This window comes from Eretmochelys imbricata, chromosome 8 (genome assembly GCF_965152235.1).
Source record: "Eretmochelys imbricata isolate rEreImb1 chromosome 8, rEreImb1.hap1, whole genome shotgun sequence".
NCBI classification, from domain to species: Eukaryota; Metazoa; Chordata; order Testudines; family Cheloniidae; genus Eretmochelys; species Eretmochelys imbricata.
The window spans coordinates 23,196,339-23,219,598 of NC_135579.1; the positions used below are offsets into that span (position 1 = coordinate 23,196,339).

At 42.7% G+C, this 23,260-nt stretch overlaps 1 long non-coding RNA gene across 1 annotated transcript; it reads right to left on the bottom strand.

The window, feature by feature from the left end:
* Positions 1-1,434: 1,434 nt before the first annotated feature.
* Positions 1,435-21,607, bottom strand: LOC144268856 (uncharacterized). The gene is made up of 3 exons (XR_013346860.1): positions 21,008-21,607; positions 2,345-2,476; positions 1,435-1,499 (listed from the first exon to the last, which is right to left on the bottom strand). It is a non-coding gene; the product is annotated as an uncharacterized LOC144268856 (long non-coding RNA).
* Between the last annotated feature and the right edge of the window lie 1,653 nt (positions 21,608-23,260).

Sequence of the window (23,260 nt, forward strand, 5' to 3'; positions counted from 1 at the left end):
GCCAGAGATGCTGCAGAAATTTGTGCACAGCGCAGGGCAGGGCCCTATAAAAACAGTGATGTGAACTCAGCCAAATATTCAGCTCCGATGGAAAGGCTGTAGAGCAGCCAAACACACACACACACACACTATATATAGAGAGAGAGAGAAAGAGAGAGAGAATATAAGTAGAGAGAGAGAGAGGGTGTATCTTCAAGAAGAAGTGTGGTTTTATTTGTACCTCTTCAAGGTACCACCAGCTGCTTCTGGTTTTGCCTATAAAAACCTTACCTGTTGGTGTACTTCACTGAACACTAGCACTTTAGAAACCGCAAACAATGTCAAAGATTAAAGTAACTTCACATTTATACATCCCTTTTATTTATTAATATCCAATTGGCATTCCAGCAGAGCCTCCTTGCTCACTGTCCCATTTGTGCATGTGCGCACACACTGGGGTGGTATCTCCCATCATACCCACTGATATCCTTTGGCGCAGTGCTATGGGTTGGCGATGAGTTAAAAATGGAAGTGAACTAACTTGGCCAAACTCCCCTATCTTTTACCATGTTATTTTTTTGAAAGCTTAAAAACATCAGCAATGGTCAGGGCTCAGTATTCATGCTCCAGCACATTAGTAATTGTCCTGTAAGCTTACAGGCAACCAAAGGGTCTGGTTTTCAAAGCAAAACCCATAAATCACTCCAGATCCTTCATAAACAGCATTGCAGACATAGCAAAAAGAGCACTGACCGCTGGAAGCCCATAGCCCAGACTGAGAGCAAATATGCTGGATTTCAGTAAAATCCACTTGGTGCTTTTGGCAGTGGTTGGAGGTGACATTGCATTTCTAATGACTTTTTCTTTATCACTGCAATCAGAAGTGGAAAAGAGAGTCCCACTTTTCTTTGCATCCTTCAGCTCAGTAACATGGTATCCTAAACCAGGGGATCTCTAAGGACATCTTCTCATGTTTTAACCCATGTTTGGAAGTTGTTTTCATCTCTTTCAATTAAGTGTGAATCATGAAACTACGACTGAATTTTTACATAAAGTGGTACAAACCATGGCAACTGGTCTTTACTCCTTCCTCTGACCCAAGGCTTCCCTTATTAGGAATTTTAGCAATGTTTTTGTGAATACTGAAACAGAGGCCGAACCATGAACAGATGTGCAGAAAACACTTAACAGATGTTTTTACAATGTTGACTCCCATGAGAGCATTTCCCTTGGTTTCATTGCATATGTATATTCCCTCATTAGGCTGATGAAGATGGATGTGATCTGTGGTTGGGCCAAATATCCTCCAGCTCAGTGAGCAAAGATAGGGAAGTTTTGTGTCTAGGACACCACATGTTCATATACTACAATGATGAGAGCCATATGCATACATATACAGACTTAATGTACGGCACCTTGGGTCTGATCCTGATTCCATTGAAGTCATTGGCAAATCTCCTGTTGTGTTTCAATGGCCCAATCCTGCTCCTGCTGAGTTGCAATTTCTTCTTAAAGGGACACTGCTTATTAAAATAGAAAGGATTTTTAAAATGTTTCCACTCTTTTTGTCGCTCATTTATTTTTTGTATTCTACTCAGCTCAGAAAAGGAAGCTAGACTGGATGATTTTGCTTTCCGCTTGTGCTGCACTAGCATATTCCTGTTCTCTTTGAGTTTCCCTCAGTGTAGATGACTGTGTGGGGTTCTTTTGCGTAAGTTTTCATTTTAATATTTGGAGGGGCACCCACTGGGGGAAAATGTTATAAAAACATTTCTAGTCACATTAGGTTGTGTAAATTATTGTTGATTACAGATCAGAATTTTGGGTCTAACTGTGTGATAGTATCCTTCTAAGTTTAGCTTAACAGGTGATTCACGCAGTGTAAACCCAAACCAAAACATCAACCAACTTTGGAGAACTTTTCAGAGCTGATGGTAGAAGGTGCAGCACAGCCAGCATTTCACTCCTCTAAATCCTTTAACAAAGCAGCTTTGAAAGACTGGCATTTCTTTTTATTACTTTTGGTTCTTAACAAAAGCTGCATGATCCCTGATAATCATTTAAGCTCCTTAAATAATTGTATTTCATTTTAACGAGATTTCTGTAGTCACCTGTGGCAAGCCTTGAAATTTGATATTGTGCCACTCCTTGCTGGGGTGACCTATAAGCACTTGTCATTTTTATACATTGGATACTCCTTACAACTTTCCAAAGAAAAGATTCCTCACTGCTGATTTAGCTTTTCAAATTTACAAAAGGGAATCTTGGTCATTTGAGTGCAGAAAAACCATCTCTCTCCAAGTGACAGAGAAGGAAACCCAGACTGATCAAAGAAACCATAACTAAGCTTCACATTAGTCCATACCATTTGTACAATACCTCCCCAAAACCTCCATTTCATAATCACAGCCAACACATCAGAGGCAGCTTGCCGGGTGAGATGGTTGGGGGATACCACCTTCCAAGAGGAACAGAAATCCAGAAGACGTTCTGCCACCTGGGCAGATAACAAGAGAAAAGTTAACTTACCCAGCATGGTAGTAAAAATGTCAAACAGTTACAGCCAGCCAAAAGTAAATGTATACTGTACTTTCTATGGCTATGTCTACACTACAGTTTATGTCAGCATAACTTATGCCGCTCAGGGGTGTGAATAAACCACCCCCATGAGTGACATAAGTTACATTGACATACGTGCTCATGTGCACAGCACTATGTCGGTGGCAGAGCTTCTCCTGCTGACATAGCTTCTGCCGTTCACAGAGGTGGTTTTATTAACCTCTTCACCAGGTGCACTGCAGCGGCACAGCTGCATCAGTACAGCTGCACCACTGCAGCACTGGGCATGTAGACATGCCCTAAGTAAAACATTTCCTCTACAGTCCGTTGTAGGCATTCAGCAAGCCAGGCCTTGCCTGGAGCATCTCATTCAGAAGTGGTTCAAATGCTTCACCTCTTATTGCCACGACATTAGATGCGTTACAGAGTGATTGATCCCACAGCTTTAGCAGAGCTGTGTGAAAGCAAACAATGCCAATGGAAGCAATGAGGTGAGGTGACACTTGACATGTAAATAAGACATGATTTCAACAAATTGTTACATCTCATTAGCTTGATTCATTTTTGTTATCCTATAGTTCCTATATTTGGCACCCTGTTCCTCCACAAAATGTGGGGATTCCTCGCATCTCTTTGCAATTCATATCTAATTCTTTTTTTTACAGCCACACTGCCATTCTGGATTCCCTATGACCTCCCTTTAGATATTTCATGATCCTCTTCTTCATAACTTAGCTTCCTGCTTCCCACTTGTAGGCTCCCCGCCTTTCATCTCTTGAGAACCGCAAGTCCAGCTTTTTGGAGGGTCTCATTTTGGGCCACATGTTTTGGTTCTGCACGGAGCTCCGATGACACTCTGGCATCTTTGGGAAGCAACCTGCACATACAGGTTTCTGTACAGTGGTGCCAAGCCACAGTTTGAACAGACTGCCAGTGAGAAGCACCTCATCTCTAATCATAGCGTCAATACATATCTGAGACCCCATTACCAAACACAATGTAAAGACCAGCATGAAGGACTCAGACTGCAAAATGGACTTGAGAAGATCCATTCATGCCACCTTTGAAGGAAAGTAGGGAGACTTGCAGGAGGAACATCTATCAGGACTACATTACTGTCACTGTTCCCTTGGGTTGGGTTTGAACAAATGGCCAGAAGCTCCATATTCACCTCCATGGCCATCTGGCTTTCTCAGAGGAAATTTATTTTAATCTCTTTTACAAGTAGAATTTTTCCAAGTTTGCTTCCAGTCAAGTCCTGCCCAAAAGAGGTCCTGCACATCTCTCTATTTTCCCTCCATAAGTCCTCCCTCCATTGCTGCTTCTTTCTTTTGGTGAAAAATTAGTCAAGGTAGAGCATCATCACCAAGCCTTGTGGGACCAGTCCCTTTTAGCCCCTTTGTTAAGGAAGGAACATAGATTACATATAGAATATCTGCAGCCTATGGGAAAATAGCAATTGGCGTGTTCTGGTGTCCTGGAGGATGCAATTATAGCCCATCACGTAGTTCTGCCTGTAGCACCAATAACCTCTCTCATAAACTAGGGGTATGTCTACACTACAGTTAGACACCCACAGTTGGCCCATGCCAGCCAACTCGAGCTCATGGGGCTGTGCTATGGGGCTGTTTAATTGTGGTGTAGCCATTTGGGTTCAGGCTTCAGCCCAAGCTCTGGGACATAAGAACGGCCATACTGGGTCAGACCAAAGGTCCATCTAGCCCAGTATCCTGTCTTCCAACAGTGGCCAATGACAGGTGCCCCAGAGGGAATGAACAGAACAATGATCCATTCCCTGTCACCCATTTCCAGCTTCTGGCAAACAGAGGCTAGGGACACCATCCCTGCCCATACTGGCTAATAGCCATTGATGGACCTATCCTCCATGAATTTATCTAGTTCTTTTTTGAACCCTGTTATAATCTTGTCCTTCACAACATCCTCTGGCAAAGAATTCCACAGGTTGACTGTGTGTTGTATGAAGAAATACTTCCTTTTGTTTGTTTTAGACCAGCTGCTTATTATTTTCATTTGGTGACCCCTAGTTCTTGTGTTATGAGAAGAAGTAAATAACACTTCCTTACTTACTTTCTCCCTCGCAGGGTCCTGAATGTCCACACCACAATTAGACAATCCCTTAGCCTGAGCTCTAGTCAGCTGGCATAGACCAGCCATGGGTTTTTTATTGCAGTGTAGGCATACACAAGCCTCGGTGTCCAAATGGGTTTGCTTACATTTCGGTGGTTTTGCCACTGAGCACAGAAGACACTTGTGAAACACTTCTCCAAGTTAAGCTACTGCATGGAGCCTAATTCCTAACTATAAGCCTGCAGAAACCCATCCAGTCAAGAGCACAGCTGTAATGGCTCATAGTATATTGTTATAGCTTAGCTGTACCTATGTTAAACCCATTAGGTGTCAACATTTTCATCCATCACAAGAGTACTTCTTATTTCAGCAAGAGGTGACGGTAAAATCAATCCAAGTGAATGAGATTATACCATTGGAACTCTGAGTTGTAGTGCATTGTTTACTCTCGGGAAATTAAATTGTCAGTTATCTTTCCAAATGGGGTGGGAAAGGGAGAAAGCAGGGAGTGCACATTAATACTGTAAAAGTGAAGTTCTAGTCTGAAAAGTGATATGTGAAACTAGCACTTCCTTACTTTACAGCAATGCTCTCTGGGTGCATTCAGAGTCATTGGAGTAGATCTTCATCTGGGGTGAATGAGCATCAAATTACACTGCTTACAAATTAATGTTCTGAGGTAGCGGCTCCTGAAGCTCAGAACCAACTATCTCTGAGAGAGCGAGCTAGATTCTATGCTGGCTTGTACATCAACAGAATTGCTCACGTAGTTCCAAACTGCTCAGGAGATGATGGGGCTGGGTAGATGTAATGAGGCAGAGATGGCCTAGTGGTGACAACATACAAGACAGAGAGAACCCAACTCAACTTTCAAATCCAGGCTGAGTTTGCAGGGCTAGCAGTTAGGAAGAAAGGTTGTTTTAGCCTTTGAATGAAGCAGATTTGATGAGAATATACTTATGCCTCAACTACCCTGAAGGCCCATCATGCCATTTTTAGAATCACTCTAATACAGAGAAAAAAATCTTTGCAGAAGGCCGAGGGGTGGAGCAAGAAGAAAAAATGTTCATGGGAACCTTTAACCTCTGGAAGGGTTTGAACAGGGGGCTCCTCTCCTTGTGAATTGGCTACCAGACTTTAAGGTTGTTGCTGCTGGAATTTTAAGTGTGTTTGCTCTGTCTCTGACTTCCTGTGAGCAAAGAGATTAAATCTCGTTTCCTTCCCTGCTCTCCTCCTCTCTGGCTATCCCTTCCCCAAGACCCATAACAGGAAGATTTTGAGCCTAATTCTGCCCTCAGCTATGCATTTACAGTTCTCATTGACATCAGTGGGGTTGCACAGGCATAAAATGAGGGCAAAATTTAGTCCTTTGATTCTCTTTTATGGTACAACTTGTACTTTAGTTAACATGGTGGATGGTTTGCAATCAAAGGGGATTTTTTGCCAGGAGGAGGAGCTGTGTCTATAATGAAGTGTCCAGTGCCAGTTTTGGAAAAGGAAAGCCACGGTGATGTGTGAGAGACTTACTGAAGGTAACCCAGGTTAAGCTTGTTCAGAGCAAAAATCACTGTTGGCCAAGATTTCAGTCCAGAGTTAAAATATATGCTGTGGAGGTGTAGCAGTGAGTACCAAACAAGGCAACATCCTGCCATTCAATGGATTTACTGCTGATTTACACCAATGTAAGTAGGATAAGAATGGCCCTGAGTCAGGAGGGAAAAGGCCCAGATTCTCAAAGGCATTTTAGGTACTGTGGCAGAGCTCCAACCTTGTCCTCATGGGTCCTGCCCTTCCAGGCAGTTTATGCTAGCCTCAGAGGCTCACTGTGACCCTCCATGTAGCCCTTCTCTCTCTGGGGCCAGGATACAGTTTACTGATCCCTTTTCATCATAAGCCAGCAAGGAGTTTAGTGAGAGAACTCCCACAGTCTCTGTTGTTCCTACAGGCTTATTCCAAAGCAGGTTAGCCTCCTGTCCAGACAGGGGCCTGTCTTCCCCTCCCAGGAGGTGTTTCTGTAGTGGCGGGTTGGGGGGAACCCAGGCCCACCCTCTACTCTGGGTTCCAGCCCAGGGCCTTATGGCCGTAGCTGTTGGCAGCCGACCTTTCATTGCCAGAGTTGCTACATTTCCCTGGGCCACTTCCCCACAGCTCCCTCGCTGAACGCCTTCTTCACCCTTACCTTAGGGCTCCCTTTCCAGTGGCTTGAGGGTGTCTTCATTACCCAGCCCTTCAGCCATACTTGCTCTCCTCAGTCTGATTGGAGTGAGCCCTTTTATAGTATCAGAGGGGCCTTAATTAGAGTTAGGTGTTCACATTAGCTTAACAGCCTCACCTGACTCTTTGCACATTAATTGGAGTCAGGTGTTCTCATTAGCCTAATGGCTTCAACTGACTCTTTGCAGGCTAATTGGAGTCCACCCTAGCCTGGAGCAGCTCCTGCTCTGGTCAGTCAGGGAACAGAAAACTGCTTATCCAGTGGACAGTATATCTGTTTGTCTCCCAAAAAGGTTGGTGATGACATCGCCAAGGCAACAGGTGACTGGAAGGGGCTGAGGATCACAGTGAAACTCACTATCCAGAACAGGCAAGCTCAGATGGAGGTTGTCCCTTCTGCCTCTGCCCTGATCATCAAAACCCTCAAAGAGCCTCCCTGTGACAGGAAGAAGCAGAAGAACATTAAATACAGTGGCAGTGTCAGCTTTGATGAGATAGTAAACATCGCACACCAGATGAGGCACAGGTCTTTGGCCCGGGAGCTCTCTGGAACTATTAAGGAGATTCTAGGAACAGCTCAGTCTGTTGGCTGCAATACTGATGGTAGACATCCTCATGATGTCATCGATGACATCAACAGTGGCACAGTAGAGTGCCCAGCTAGCTGAGACAGAAGCCAAGAAGAACTCTCAACATGAAAGCTGATTAAGATTTTTTGTGACAATTACGAACCCTCAGTAAAACCTGCAGTTGTCTGAGAATGGTCTGGTAGTTTAAATACAGGATCCAGGTTGTCATTTGAAGGTGCCAAATGCTGGAATCTAAACACATGGTTATTTCCAGACAATCTTTATTCTGCCACATCAAGATTACACGATTTTTTTCTGGTCACACACTGAACTAATATCTATTAGCTACACTAACAGGTTGTCCTTGAGAGACCCCCTGCATTTTGGAATGGAGAAAACATGCTACATAAATGTTACAAAGGTTAAAAGTGGAGATTGCCTCTAATTCTAATGGAGACTATACCTTACAAGGTGGAACTTAAAGTGCCACTGTACTTGAACTGGCTTTGCTTAACTCCTATCCCTCGTAAAACTTGCCATCATAAATATATGTATTCCTTGTGAGGAAAAAAAATTATTCTGCTGTACCCAACTGTCCTGGGTCTATCACAGTACCTACATAGTTTTGAGGATCTGGGTCTATGCTACTGAAAGTAAGTGTTTCTGCAGTTGAGGTAATGGAATATATGGGACATTTCCAGTATGTTTTCTTCCTCTGAAGCCCATGCAGATTACTAAGGCTATGTCTACACTACACAGCTTTTGTGTTGCTACAGCCATGCTGCTAAAAGTTGCACAGTGTAGCCACTGTTTGTCAGCTCTCCTGACAACAACCCCGTTTGCACTGTCGGCAGGAGAGCGCTCCTGCTAACAAAGTACTGTTCACACTGGCGCTTGTTGTGGCAAAACTTTTGTCTTTCAGGGGTAGGGGGCTAACACCTCTGAAAGACAAAAGTTTAGTCGTTCAATTGCCAGTGTAGCCTGAGACTTACGTGTGTTCATCAACAGAATAGACCCCACAATGTCTGCTCACAAATGCCTCCTGTAGGCAATTCTCAAAGGAGTCAAGCTTCCTGGGAATCTTACTTACACCACTCTGCCGTGGAATGTGTGGATGTTAGCACATGTCTTGGGTCTCTTTTCTATACATGCAGCCAAGGTTCATGAATTTATTAACTCTGAAACTCACATTTTCTCCTGTTTGATGTGGTGGCTTAAGACCAGTACTCTACAAGCTTCTTTAGTTATCCACACATATTTTTTTTCCTTTGTCAATTAATTTATCTTATGCTTTCCCCACAACAGTTGAATACATTGTTAGAGAACTCAGTAAGTATGTCAAGAAAGGGAGAAAACTTCCAAAGACTCACATAAGAAAGCAAAACCACACGGCTGGTTTTGAACCTAGAGTCTAGCTCATTGCAGCCAACTTTTCAGCCAGCATGTCATACATATGTAAGACAGGAATGGATTTGGTGCTATGCACATATTTTCTGAACCACTGAAGTTTTTCTCTAGCTATTATTTACTTGCTTAAGTTTCCATATACAGTACATACAAATCTAAAAATACCCATGAGTCTCTGGGGATCTGCCATTTCTGACCCCATCTCTGAAACAGGGAAATAATTTCTCTGTATAAGTGCAGCAATCAGGAAAAATAATAATCTTGACTTTTATTGTCAATAAGGATGAAAATCTATGGCCTTGTCTTTTCCTTTGGCCTCTATAGAAACTCTTGCATCAACCAGCTGGGGCCATGTATGGCCTTTGAAAGGCACCCATCGTCTTGGTATCTATGGGCAGATATGTAATTGTAATATTTTATGAGAACGAGAGAGAGAGTTCTACACAAGAAAAAGTCATAATCAAGCTAGTCCAAGCAAGGTCTTGGCATTAGGAATTTACTGAGCTCTAATCCTGGCTCTGACCTCTGAGTCAGCTCCTCATCTGAAAAATGGAGAGAAGAATATTTATCTCCCAAAGCTGTTGTGAGGAACGATGAGTTTATGTTTGTGGAGTGCTTTGAAGATTCAGGCCCCGATCTTGCAAACATTTACACCATGTTTAATTTTAAACACTACGCAAGTGCATAAAATTAAGCATGTGTTTGCAGAATTGATGACTATAAAGACTGAGTATGAATTATATAGATCAGTTAACCTCCTCATTTTTCTGTCTGTTGAATTCACCCTTGTGGCAACAGTATGATATTAGCGGCAAAGAGTCCTGTGGCACCTTGTAGACTAACAGACGTATTGGAGCATAAGCTTTCGTTATAAGCAAGCATTACCCACTTTGTCGGATGCATGTAGTGGAAATTTCCAGAGGCAGGTATAAATAAGCAAGCAAGAATCAGGCTAGGGATAACGAGGTTAGTTCAATCAGGGAGGATGAGGCCCTCTTCTAGCAGTTGAGGTGTGATCTGCTCAAAAACCTGTAGGAGAACACTTCAACCTCCCTGGACACACAATAGCAGATTTAAAGGTAGCCATCCTGCAGCAAAAAAACTTCAGGACCAGACTTCAAAGAGAAACTGCTGAGCTTCAGTTTATTTGCAAATTTGACACCATCAGCTCAGGATTAAACAAAGACTGAATGGCTAGCCAACTACAAAAGCGGTTTCTCCTCCCTTGGTGCTCACACCTCAACTGCTAGAAGAGGGCCTCATCCTCCCTGATTGAACTAACCTCGTTATCCCTAGCCTGATTCTTGCTTGCACATTTATACCTGCCTCTGGAAATTTCCACTGCATGCCTCCGACAAAGTGGGTATTCACCCACGAAAGCTTATGCTCCAATACGTCTGTTAGTCTTATCAGGTGCCACAGGACTCTTTGCTGCTTTTACAGATCCAGAGTAACACCACTACCCCTCTGATATTTGAGAATGATATTAATTGCCTCAAACTTTTATTTGTATGAATCAAGTTTTTTATTACCCTTGCCAGATACTTTGATGAATGTGCTTGTGAAAAAAGTATCATTCATTAGCTTGGGTGTATTTTTAGATATTGTTTACCTGCAATGCTGAGGTTAGTAATAACCATAGGATCTCTTTGTAGCCTAAAGCAAGGACATTATGTCAACTTATGCTGCTGTGGTGTTTGCAGATTTGCCTGCATTTTTTATGTTCTCCTTTGTTGTAGGGGAGTAGATCTAGATTTTATTTATGTTCACTTGTAATTTATTGACTTTTGCTTGAAAAGCTCCCAGTCTCAGGAACTGTCCATTCCACTTGGGTGTGCAGTTTGATTAAAACTTTTAGCTGAAAGAAAATGTGATTGAAGTTTTAATTTTTACCGCTCATCCATTAATGAATGTTTTCTTTTGACCATAATGAAATAGCAGCCTCATGTTAACTTTACATTGGTAATTTATTCCTGGAGCTGGGGAATTCCATAACAATCATTTGCACATCTGAGCTACTTAGCTTTCCCAGCCAGTTCCAGTATAGGCACAGGTCTGAAATCCACACAAAAGAGAAACATGATCTCTGTCATCGTAGTTGTGCTAATCTATCTCTGCAAATTGAAAATGCTTTTGGGAGTACACAAATGGAATTTACAACAGCCCATGGGACTTTCAGCTGCAGAACTGAACTGAGGCAAAAACTGTGGCTGTTGTTTTTTAATGGGCTAGATAATTTTATGACCACTAACAATCATTGTTACAGGTAAACTCAAATAATAGGAGTAGTCAAATCTCATGGTTAATCTAATTTGGCAAAAGCCTCTAGCTGCATATTCCATTCATGTAATTTTATAAGCAGTAAACTCATCCCAGCCCAGCCCCAGTACAAGTGATAAAGAGTATTTCCTGTGTTCGTTTTTCCCACAGCTTGCTGCCCTGATTTCTAAGCACAAGTAAGATGTAGGTATGAGTTTAGCCTCTGAGAGGAACACATCCTTCTTTGAAGCTGGTGAGCCTCAATAAATGCAACTGCATCTAATTAGCTTCTAGCTAGGATGGCTTCCCTGAACAGCCTCTGAACAGCTGGGGATTAACCCCTATGTAGCTCAGCAAGACTTCCTGCCAGGGACACCACTGGAGCAAAGAATGGCAGGGCATTGGGGTCCTCTTCATGGAAGGCTCACCCCCAAGACATGTATTTCACATGACAACCTCCTCTTCCCCTCCCCCCCCAACACCCCTTTTATGAAGGTTCTCAGTATTTTTTGCATATACTGAGAACTCAGAGGGAAAGTTATGAGACAAACAGAATGTAGAGAAACATTGGCAGGCTCTGGAGGGGTTTGGGCAGGAGGCTTCTCTCCTTGTGAATTGGCTGCCAGACTTTAAGGTTGTTGCTGCTGGAATTTTAAGTGTGTTTGCCCTGTCTCTGAGCTCTCACCCCACTCCATACAACACTACACAATTGCCTAGATCGGGGTGTTCAAATATTTTCATAGCATGGGGTACATCTGAATAGAGAGATTTTCTGATGGTTGCCTCATTCCTTGCTGTACACGCTGCCTTTCCTCCCCTGCATGATGGCGTAACATCTCTGCAGAAACTGATTGCACAGAATAATCACCATAAATAACCAAAGTATTTTAGCTGCCTTTAATCCAATAAGTGCTTTTTTCCTTTTAGAAGATCATCAAGCACATTCTGTACTTTTGCTCCCCCTCCCATCTGTTTCATTTCTTCCAGCAGTAGCACCATGTGACCAGCCAACTCTCTGCAGGCCACCTGCAGGGGTTCCACAGACCAGAGCTTGGGAACTGCTGGACTAAATACATTAGGGTTCTGGGTTGGCTGGTTTGTATGGTTGTTTGCAGGAGGGCAGATCAGAATCTTCTGAAGTAGCAAGTATTGCCCACAGCTGGGGCAAGCCATTTTTCTAGAATGACCAGTGGTTTGATTCATGGAAAATCCTAAGTGACCCACAAACACTATGGTCCAGATTCTGTCCTGGTGTAAATCAGCATAGCTCTATTGAATTCAATGGAGTTAAGCTGATTTACAGCACCTAAGGAGCTGATCCCATATTTATGATTGTGTGTAAGAAACACAATGAAGGCAAAGAAAATCATGAATCGACATAGCTCGGAGCCTTAGTTTACACTCTCTCAACCTGATCCAAAGTCTGGTGAAGAGAATGGGAGGCTTTCTGTTGACTTCAATGGGCATTGGATCACGCATTTTCTAAGAACAGCAAAGTAGCATGGACAGATCAGAAGAGGAAGTTTGGTGCCTTTTATGAAAATTCTTGTGTCAAAATATGTCAATCTAGACAAAACAGAACATGTCTTCAGCTTGTTCATTTCCAGGCTTGTTCTCTAAAATCCCAATAAAAAGTTGTGAAGAAACAAAAGAAGTGAATGTTAGAATTAATAAGCTAAAAAACTTCATTCCTTCATTCAGTGAAAATTGGAAAGTGGATACAGTAAAATTTTTATTATATAGATTTAAAAGGCTTTAACTTACTCTTTCATTATTTCCTTTCAAACATTCATTGGGAAGCCCAATAATCTGATTCCACTGAGACAAGTGTGCAAATGTTTTACTCTAGCGAAGAATCTAAACTTTATCTGACCTCTTGAAAATAGTAATTATTTCTTTTGTTCTTTGTTTGATGCGTCAAAACTTTGATTTCCACGCTTTGAGGATCCAATGGGGGCGGGGGGGAAATCACAGCGCTAAGTTTAGCAGAAGACCTGGTGGCATGAGTGGCCATGCTACACAGCTTGGTCCTTTTCTTTGAGCTAGTTAAGGGCCTGATCCTGCACTACTGAAATCAGCGGGAGTTTTGTCATTGACTCTAATGGGAGCATATTAGGACCTATATAAGGTGATTGCAGCTACTGGTATTTAAGATGCAATAGTGCCACCTACTGGGTCCACATTTCACCCATATTCCAAATAATAGCACAAAAATATTTTAATTCTGCTGAGTTTGGGGGATTTCACACATCATAGTTTGAGCCTCTGTACTCATTCTGTATTAGACAGTCAGGGTGAGATTTTCAAACTACGTAGTCTGCAAAGAATGTTTTAAAATTATTTTATGCTTTTTTTGTTTCTTTATTATTTTTTATCTTGGAACATCAGGCGTATCAACTCTGACAATCTCTGGTGTTGCTGTAGAGGTCTCAGAGATGAATACTGTGAGTTCCCTTAATCTAAGAAGTAATATAGAATTCCTTTTCCCCCAAATGTCAGATAGGTATTGGTATAAAACAGCTGTTAAAAAAAAACAATTAAAAAGCAAAGTGTTTTAAGTAATCTGACTAAAATTCCCCTTCCCTCTCGCTACTCAACATTCTCTCTTCTGTATTTTTTTGATGTCCTAACTTCACCAGCTCGCAAGTCGCAACAGAGTCGTCAAAGATAGACAACAACTGATTTTTTAATGTTAAAAGGAAGTAGGAAAAAATACTTTTACAAAAACATTTTAGACACCATAAAGAGGACACACATCCATTTCTTCTTTATTTGTGGGTTACCTTTAAAGCAGGGAATTAAAAGAAAAAAACAAAACAAAAAAATACATACTTTCAAGTAAAATTTTCCTATGCTTCTTTCAACATCAGATGGAAAAATGGAGTCAGCACAGCATGAGCATCAGTATTTTTTGGTACTCTGTATAATGCTCAAATTGGCTGCTTATGCCACACAAGCCCATACTCTGCAGGCTACCAGTTTGGAAAAGAAAAAAAAACTTTTGGAGGAAAAAAAAAAAGAGGGAAACATTGGAAAAAATTGGAGCATACAATCATTTTGGGGAGAAATAGCATCATCCTTCCTCTTCCCCAATTTGAGCACTGGCTCAAGAAGTTTGTTCCCATTTTAAGCTGTTTCATGTTAGAGTATCACTGACAGTGGAGTGTTGTGAGCATTTACTCATGGGAGCAGTTCCACTTATGTCAGTAAAAAGAAAAGGAGTACTTGTGGCACCTTAGAGACTAACCAATTTATTTGAGCATAAGCTTTCGTGAGCTACAGCTCACTTCATCGGATGCATCCGATGAAGTGAGCTGTAGCTCACGAAAGCTTATGCTCAAATAAATTGGTTAGTCTCTAAGGTGCCACAAGTACTCCTTTTCTTTTTATGAATACAGACTAACACGGCTGTTACTCTGAAACCTGTCATTATGTCAGTAAGTGATCACCAACATGAGTTAAGGGCTCCACAATCTGGCCTTTATTATCAAAATACATTCACTTGCATAGGATCACATATTCTTGATTTCTTCAATAGGTGTCCAGTTAAACAAACATCATTGCTCAGAAGAATCCCTCAGGATTGAGGAGATTAAACAAACTCCAACAAGTTTCTATTTTTGGATATAAAAAAGTTTCAGCTTTTCATACATTTCTACTTAGTAGAACAAAGGATTCTAAAAGGCTTATTGAAGCAGAAATGTGCTACATCTTAAGTGGGCAAGATTTAGAGGTGAAAGCCGACAAGTGATGCTCTATAATCTCAGGAATACAGATGTCCTGTTATGGCTCCTATGTTTGAAAAAAATAATACATAGCATGTCTATACATTTTCTAAGTACTCTCCAAACATTAAATGATTGATACTCATAACACCCCTGTCAGGTCAGTAAGTATTGATATAGTACAGGGAAAATGAGCCAGACAGAAGTTAAGGCCAACACTATGAGACTTGGGTGCCTAAAGACAGGCATCTACATCCATAATTAGGTAGCTAATGAGAGTTTAGAGTGGTCTCTGGCTGCGGGATGGTCAGCCAGCTGGTGAATAGGTCCCCTCTGATGCGGGGTGGATTGGCCATTTGGGGACTGAGACCCCATTTGGCTCTTGAGGGGTATATTTCTCCCCTGAATGTTGATGCCCTTAGCCTGGGGGGAGGGACCAAGGGGATGGGTCTCCCTGGCTAGGATGAGGGGCTAAGGAGGAATGGGTTTCCCCGTATTGTCATAGAGGGTTAGAATACAAAGGGGGAAAGGGTTCTTCCAGGCTGTCTGCCATCAACAACAATTCAAGCTGCAAATGGCACCAACAAGGAGAGAGCGAAGAACTGCCAGACTCACATGCAGTGCTGAGACAGTTTGGCCCCAGCATCTGTCCCTTTCCTCCTTGTGCACTGCTGGAGTGGGCAGAGAGCATGTAGGAGTGACTGCCTGGTGCATCTAGTTGGAACTCTTAGTGGCACTGGTAGGGGACCCAGAAGGGGCATTCCTCTTGGAGAAGCAGTGTGGCCATAACAGTGAACCTGTGGTGTGGTAGCTCCCTGAGTGATTAGCAACTGGCTCATTGGTAGTCTTAGGAAGAGCTGAAAATGTTAAGTGGCAGGGTTGGCCTTAGAATTCCTAGGAAATGAGTTTTTGCCATCACTCAGTCCTGTCTGCCATTATCACAGCACTCTGCATCAAGATGGCCTCAGAATTAACAGAAGGATTAGTCCTGGGATTCCCCCCCAAACTTTACTGACTCCTTTTACATTAAAAGTGTGTGACCCAGGGACCTCTTTGCGCCAACTGGTAGAGGGCACAGAGATACATGGGAGCCCCTTGGTCTCATATCTACATACTAGTCCACCAAAGAATGTCATGTCAGGTCTCTGATGAAAGCCTGGGTCACACTGGTCACTCTAGTCATTGTAATATGTATTTGCAGATAATATATAAGAGGCTCTGTGTGTGCGTGTGTGTGTATATCTCCTTAAAACTATAAGTTTCAAGGCAGCTCACTCAAAGGCAGCATGCCTTGAAACAAAGTTCTCCATGCATAGTGGGAGACACTTATCTCCCTAGCTAATCGTTGTGTACTGTGTGTCTCCCAATGGAAGTCTATTAGCGTACTAAGAGAAAACCCTAAAGAGCTTGCAGGGACTTCACAAGAAAATGAAGAGGAGGATGTAAACAGCGGTGGTGAGGAGGGATCCTGTTTTCAGGCGAAGATCAAAGGTCTGGTTGGTAGATCTGGGAGTGCAGAGAGACATCTGGCATCCTTCAGTCTGGGAAGACAAGCTACCAGTGGGCTTGATCTTATGAAAAGAGAATCTCATCCATCTTGGTTGAAAACACTGGGGAAAGGATTTGGGGTAAGCTATCCTATAGGAGACAGGGGAATGTCTTGTGAGTTAAGTTTAGGATCTAGAAAGCAAAAGTTATGATTTTATTTTATATGTAACCATTTATTTCCAATATTCTTATTCAGTATCATTTGAATGTCTTTTCTTTGATAATAAATTTATTCTTGTTTTCACTATAAATATATCTAAAGGCTGTGTGTTAAGCGGAGTGGTGATCCTGAGATTAAACTAGCAAGCAGGTGTGCAGATAATCTGTGCATGTCCAGTGGATCAAGGGCTGGGCATTCCAGAGGGATTGGTGTTTGCCTATTGCTTGCGTGCGAAGGGACAGCAGAGCCTGCAGGGGCTGAGAGGGGAGTACTTGTGCTGCCTGTGGCCAGGGCTAGCAGGGCCAGCAAAATGGCACAAAGTTAATGTGTGCAAAGGGATCTTTAGATCTCCTTAGTGCAACAGCTGCTTGTTTGTTTCAACCCACTGGATCAATTTATGCTTTCTGGGATCCTCACAAAGCAAAGGGATAGAAACTTCTTTTCTCTTAAAATTAAAGCTAAAATTCTCCTCCCTGGGACCCAAAGATCACTTCTGCTAACAAGGGGCTCATGCGAGCCCTGGCTGTAAACCTCCTCTAGCTCATCAGCACATTCAGGGGAGTGGAGCCATGGGAATCTTCACCCTTCTCGCTAAATGTAGGGGAGGGGTTTATGAGAAAATCCCCCCACCCGTAACTGCAAATTGGGAAAGGGATCTCAACTAGGCTGTTGTTCTTCTCTCCCTCCTGTGCACATGTGAGGAGGAGAATCCACGCTAGATTCTAAATACAAAGTGAGGGAGCAATGTGCTTCTAGCTCTAGGGAGTTGCTGGATGGGCAAATATTTGGGAGCTGAGAAGCACCAATACTAATGCTACATTGCAAAATTTAGTATTTATCTCACTGACTCCAGCTGGGAAGTGTCAATAAAATGACGTCTTCCACTGAGAGTCCAACTGCCCCATTGACAGTTAATGAATCAGCACCCGATATTTCTAAAACTCATTTTGAAATATACTTCATACATACTGACTGAGTTTTTTAAGGTGTTACTTGGATCAGTGCAGTTTTTTTTTTTTTTTAAGGTTGACACTCTAGCTCAGACCCCTGTGCTCTTTGCACATCCATGGAAGTTCTAGCTGGAGGCTCAGCTCCACTTCAGAATTACTTTGGCTTAGTTTTGTATTGCGGCTTCTCTCTTTTTAAAATGATCTGACATTTGATAGGACAGTGTGAGGGTTCAGAAATATTTTCTGTAAATCAGAATAAATTATGTGGCCATACTAGAAGAACAGCAGAAAGAGACATCCCCAGATGTTCTGCCAAGAACCCAAATAACTCTTGAAGGAGAGTAGATCCAAGAGTTTGATGAATACATTTATTTGGGCCAGGAAGTCAACATGCACCATGATTAGAAAGGCGAATTGTCATGCAGAAAAAAGCTAGATGGTGTGCATTCAATGACATCAAGGACATCCTCCAAGGAAAGATCAGCAAAACAACTTGTGCAAATCCTTTAACTCGACTGTGCTTCCAACGATGTTATATGGCAGCGAAACATGGTCGCTGACAAAGATTGAAGAACATCAACTGTCTGTCACACAGAGGGCGATGGAACGAACATTTTTGGGTATTTTGCTCCACGATTACATCCCCAACTAAATAATTAGGCAGCAGTCTGGAGTGCGAGATGTTGTTGTCGAAAGCAGGCTCAGCAAAATGCGGTGGGCGGGATATGTGGCCCGACTCAGCGACAACAGATGGACTGCAGCTATATCCGAGTGGTATCCGCGAGAACAGAAATGGCCATGCGGTCAGCCTCCAAAGAGGTGGAATGATTTCCTAACAAAGAGATATGGACAAGCATGGCGAAGGATGGCCAGAGCGAGAGAAGATTGGGAGACGTGTTGTGATCGGTTCAGTCTCAACTGATGAAGGACCGACAGTCTACACCGTGTACGCAGGTTCGTGAAATCTGGTCTTTTGTGTGCTTTTACCCTATACTATACAAATTTCACAGGGGAGACCAGTGCTTCTCAAATTGGGGTCCTGATCCAAAAGGGAGTTGAAGGAAGGTTGCAAGGTTATTTTAAGGGGGTTGCGGTATTGCCACCCTTACTTCTGCGCTGCCTTCAGAGTTGGGTGGCCAGAGAGCGGTGGTTGTTGGCTGGACGCCTAGCTCTGAAGGCGGCTCCCCACCAACAGAAGCTCAGAAGTAAGGATGGCAAGGTATGGTATTGCCACCCTTACTTCTGCTCTGCTGCCTTCAGAGCTGGGCAGCTGGAGAATGGCGGCTGCTGACTGAGGGCCCAGCTTTGCAAGCAGCAGAGCAGAAGTAAGGGTGGCAATACCATACCTTGCCATCCTTACTCCTGCGCTACTGCTGATGGTGGCTCTGCCTTCAGAGATAGACTCCCAGCCAGCAGCTGCCACTCTCCAGCCGCCCAGCTCTGAACGCAGCGCTGCCATCAGCAGCAGTGCAGAAGTAAGGGTAGCTTACTGCAACCCCCCCACAATAACCTTGCGATCCCCCCACCCCTGCACTACTCCTTTTTGGATCAAGACCCTTACAATTACAACACCATGAAATTTCAGATTTAAAAACGTGAAATCGTGAAATTTATGACTTTTAAAATCCTATGACCTTGAAATTGACCAAAATGGACCATGAATTTGGTAGGGCCCTATTTATGCTCCATGATGTTTAATAGTGGAGGCTGGTAGCCTCTGAAAATGGAAAGGCAAACCTGATATGCCTCCTCTCAGATAGTCTGGTGGGAAGCTCCCATAGAAACATAGATGAAGTTTATCTCCCATCTGCTTTCAATAGTACTGTTTTCTCTTGGTGGTGATCCCCTCTCTTTTGCAATCCAATCAGGTTAGATTCTGCCTCGCCTACTTGCCCTGGCCAAGTTGCCTTTGTGGTTTGTTTGTTTGTTTTTAGCTAGACCTGTGCAAAAGGTTCACAAGAAAATCTGAAACTTGCTTGATATTGTCTTTCATTGGAACATGCCGGGGAAAAGGTCATTAACATTTACGGACTTTGCAGGTGAACATGGATCCAGCCAGGGTATTCCTTGGCTGGCTTATGGTTTTGCATAGTAATTTGCAATCAAAATGCAGAGCTTCACATGACTTTGACTTGAGAACGGACAAAACTCAATGATCTGGCAAAATTCTGCTTTGAGATTTTGGGTTTGTTTAAAATTTAGGGGTGCAGATACAAAGCAACATTGAAAGAAATGTTGCCCGATGTCAGGAATAAGGCCCTGTATCTGCACCTGCACGGTCTCCTAGCAGCCTAATGAGCACAGCTGCGTTGCATCAACCAGACCCCTGATGCAATGCCCCGTCTCATTAGCTGAGCAAACTAGCAGGTTTGCTCTTAAGCCCAGCACCAGTTTGCTGGCTGCTTAAACTATTTGTCCGTGGATGTGATAGTGTCTGTATCTATTTATTGAATCCCAGACCTCTTCCAGGTAATCTGGTTCTGACTCTTGGCTCTAATTCCTGATTTCTACTCTGAGCCTTGGCTGTGGTATCTGGCCTTTGACTCTGGTTCTGATGCTGGGCTCCTATTCCTGGCTACTGACTCCTGCTTTAATGAGTAGGCATATCTACCCATCTACTAAATTGTTGATAACTCTAGTTTTATCCACTTCAGTGCTGTCTAAGGGCCTGGGCTAAAGTCTCTTGAAGCCACTGAAAAGATTCCTCCTGATTTCATTAGATTTTTTTTGGATCAGGCTGTATGGTACATAGTGCAAAACACCAGTGCAATGCTGTCCCTATGTAGCTGGTGTATTTCAGTTGATAATCATTTTCCTATGCAGTGCTGGTACTTTAAAAAAAAACCAACAACAACATTGGCCTAGCCACAGTGGCAGAACAGATGCTCCAGTGGAACACAGAAATGAAGTGTGGAAACAGGAAAAAGTGAGCATGATCTGTGTCTAGCTGATATGAGCAATTGTAAGTAGATACAAACAATGCATTTATAGATCCTAATAGTAAAGGGCAAACCTTGACTCTCCTGCCACATACTCCCCCATGGAGATCCTGGCCCCAGCAGTACTGATGCAGAGTTACTGTTTGGAGAGGGTTGGAGGAGAAGACTTTAGGATCCTGCAGAGGGGCTTCCTCTGTGCTGGCTTGCAGTGTTTAGGGGTAGCAGAGAAGCTGAGTTGAGGCTGGGGATCTGTGATTATGCAGACCCCACACGCACACACAAAGCAGGAGTCCAGGAACTGTGGGTACAATTGCAGCTTCAAGACTGCAGTAGAAGGTGCAAAGCAGCTCCATGAGCAGGGGGAGAGGATTCTTTTCCTCTCAGCCCCAAAGATCTCCCCCAGTGCAGGCTGGCTGCTTGGTCTGTGCACTGGTGATCAGATTGGAACCTTATTCACTACAGTTGCTTTGTTATGGAGAAGCTGGACAAGAAATATGTTATCTATTATAGCTATCAAGCTGTGATTTTTCTGTATCACTCTAAAAAAATAATAAAGAGCTAAAAGTCTAATTACCAACCAACAGCGTTATCCTGCTTACCAGTTTCTTACCTTGTTCTGAGGAAGTCACTGACAGGTGGCCCCTCTCTAAACATGCTGTCTGCTGGTGGCTCTTCCTTGATGTAAAATGTGATCCTTATGAGACCTTTGTGCAACATTAATTCCAAGCAGTTAACAATCACATCCTAGCTCCAAGAAAGCATCTTCATTGTATTACAGTTGAATCATTTGTGAAGCAAAAGAGCAGAAAGCCATCTGGCTTGGAAATGTTTAATATCGGAGTGACTGGGATAGGATCCAAATTCTTAGTACAGCTATCTAATTGGAGATTGCATCATCTCAGGCAAGGAACATGTCACAAAAGATTTTTGTCGTAATGCTCATGGCTGGTCTTTTGAGGCAGGTTTATATACAGACAGTAGATGTCTCAAGTCTCCTTCTGTTGGTAAAAATCCAGACCTTTGATTCTAATTATAAATTAATTTGTGCGTGTTTAGGAGATGATACTCTGCAAACATCTGGTCATTCCTTTCTGGGGGAGATCTCCTCTTTACCCAACACTGAAAATAAAAAATCTCCACCATTTCTCAAAAGATGCTTCTGTTTATGCCATTGGATTCCTAATTCCTTTCTATACCACAGCAATATCTGATCATTTTCAAGGTCAAGTGACGCATCAACTCAGTCCAAGTTCTTTCTCCTGATGTAGAAAAAGGGGAATTAAGACAACCCAGGGAATTATAGACCAGTCATCTTAACTCTGGTACCTGGAAAGATAATAGTTTATTTGCTCTATCAAGTTGTAAGCGCCTAGAAGATAAAGTGATAAGTAACAGTCAACATGGACTTGTCAAGAACAAATCATGTCAAAATAATCTAATATCCCACTTTGACAGGGTAACGAGCCGTGTGGATAAGGAGGAAACAGATGTTATGTTCTTGTCTACCAGTCTCATTGTGACTGCTACTAAGGACGCATGGTGCATTCAAAGACTATTGTATCAACTTTATAAATGTTTATATGTATTGTTATGGAATAGTGATTGTATTCCTGACTCAGTGGGGGAATTACAGGGTTTCCTGCAGGAACTAAAATGACTGGGGTGGAAGGAGGTAATTAATGCAAATACCTAGGCAGTAACAAGTATGGAGAAGTCCCACGGGAAATTGCATATCATGATTTGACCAGGTCCAAGAAGACTGACAAACAAAACTGTAAACTATATAAAGTGATCTCTTGGAGAGAGGGTATTTTCATCAGAACAAGAACTGACCTGAGACTGTGACCCAGAGACAGGCCCTGTAGTACTCTGAAGCCAGCCTGGACTCCAGGGTGATACTTGGTAAGCCAGACATGCATAGAAGCTGCTTCTTTTCAAGATACTGTCCTCTTAAATATTTTTGTTCTGAATAAATAATACTTTGTTTTATGAAGGCTGGCTGGACACTTATTAACCCTGTCACTACCCCTGCCAGAACAGGACTGTAGGTGCTGAACTAGACTTGCTGAGATAATCACAGTGAACTGCAGGAATCCGCAGCCTAAATCCTCACTGTGTAGGAACTGAATTGTGGAATCCTCCCATCTGCTCCCCAAGAAAGGTGACAGCTACAGGCCTCAGACCTGGGCGGGGGTGTGTCCTTAAAGAGACTAGACGGGTGAAAGGTGTAATTTCCTCAGGAACTGCGATAATATAACTTATTGTCTTGTCACCCCCCAACATCCACACTTTGCCATGCAGTCAGCTTTCCTCTGCCACTTGTCTTCCATCTCTTTATAGCCTAGTTTCATAATATAGCATCTGAATTAATAATGTGAGATGACATTGTCCAAAAAAAAAGCAAACTTTAATGCAGCTATTAAACAGCAGCACCTGCCTCCCCTAGAGCTGGCAACAGGTAGCACCACCTCTCCAAAGGACACCTTTTCACTTACCATTCTTCTGTTTTTTGTCAAACTAAACCCACTTGTAACCCAACTAGTGGGGGAGGGGGAGTCCACTACTGTTACAGTACAGTGTGACCTTATCAATACACAATCTATCCAAAACCAAGCACTCAGAGAGTGTGGGCTACAAAAACCATGACACTGGCTTAAAACTAATGATTTTTTAAAATAATACGTTTGGGGTCTCTATCTGTTTTCTGGGATTTGAGCCTTTAGAGTTTGTTTTCCAGCTTTTCTCTGCTACTATAAAGATTGGAAACTTTTTTTTTTATGGAAGCCAAGATTCCACATAATGACATGATTCCAAGAACTGGGGCTTTAAGAAGAAAACATTGCCTTGGTATCAGTCAGGTGAA